This window comes from Schistocerca serialis, unplaced genomic scaffold (genome assembly GCF_023864345.2).
Source record: "Schistocerca serialis cubense isolate TAMUIC-IGC-003099 unplaced genomic scaffold, iqSchSeri2.2 HiC_scaffold_1069, whole genome shotgun sequence".
In the NCBI taxonomy this organism is placed as follows: Eukaryota; Metazoa; Arthropoda; class Insecta; order Orthoptera; family Acrididae; genus Schistocerca; species Schistocerca serialis.
The window spans coordinates 6,566-7,500 of record NW_026047260.1 but is presented as its reverse complement, the minus strand read 5'-3'; the positions used below and the strand labels follow the sequence as shown (position 1 = coordinate 7,500).

At 55.9% G+C, this 935-nt stretch overlaps 1 non-coding gene across 1 annotated transcript in view; it reads right to left on the bottom strand.

Annotated features, from left to right (window-relative positions):
• LOC126430925 (small subunit ribosomal RNA) overlaps nt 1–597 on the bottom strand; it is a 1,909-nt gene extending 1,312 nt beyond the window's left edge. The window contains exon 1 of the ribosomal RNA XR_007577424.1: nt 1–597. This exon is cut by the window's left edge and continues 1,312 nt beyond it. This is a non-coding gene — a ribosomal RNA (small subunit ribosomal RNA).
• Nucleotides 598–935: the final 338 nt, after the last annotated feature.

Here is a 935-nt window from a genome sequence, read left to right as displayed (position 1 = left end):
TACCGCGGCTGCTGGCACCAGACTTGCCCTCCAATAGATACTCGTTAAAGGATTTAAAGTGTACTCATTCCGATTACGGGGCCTCGGATGAGTCCCGTATCGTTATTTTTCGTCACTACCTCCCCGTGCCGGGAGTGGGTAATTTGCGCGCCTGCTGCCTTCCTTGGATGTGGTAGCCGTTTCTCAGGCTCCCTCTCCGGAATCGAACCCTGATTCCCCGTTACCCGTTACAACCATGGTAGGCGCAGAACCTACCATCGACAGTTGATAAGGCAGACATTTGAAAGATGCGTCGCCGGTACGAGGACCGTGCGATCAGCCCTAAGTTATTCAGAGTCACCAAGGCAAACGGACCGGACGAGCCGACCGATTGGTTTTGATCTAATAAAAGCGTCCCTTCCATCTCTGGTCGGGACTCTGTTTGCATGTATTAGCTCTAGAATTACCACAGTTATCCAAGTAACGTGGGTACGATCTAAGGAACCATAACTGATTTAATGAGCCATTCGCGGTTTCACCTTAATGCGGCTTGTACTGAGACATGCATGGCTTAATCTTTGAGACAAGCATATGACTACTGGCAGGATCAACCAGGGAGCTGCGTCAACTAGAGCTGAGCAGCCGGCCGCCCGGGAGTGTGTCCCGGGGGCCCGCGCGAACACGCAAGCGTCCGCTCAATTATTCTGCAAACAGGAGGAGGCTGAGCTCCCCTGCACAACACACCTCGAAACCCTCTCAGGTCCCGGCGGCGCGCAGCGCCGTCCTAAGTACTTGGTCGGGTTCGAGAGAGGCGCAATCGCCCGGAGTTAGGCGAGTAGACGCTTTAGGTGCGACCACCCGTGCTCCCAACTGAGCTTGCCGCTGCCGACAGAGGCCCGGGAGCGTGCTGTCGTGGCATTGCCGGCGGGAGACAACACGCGCCACCTACGGTGACC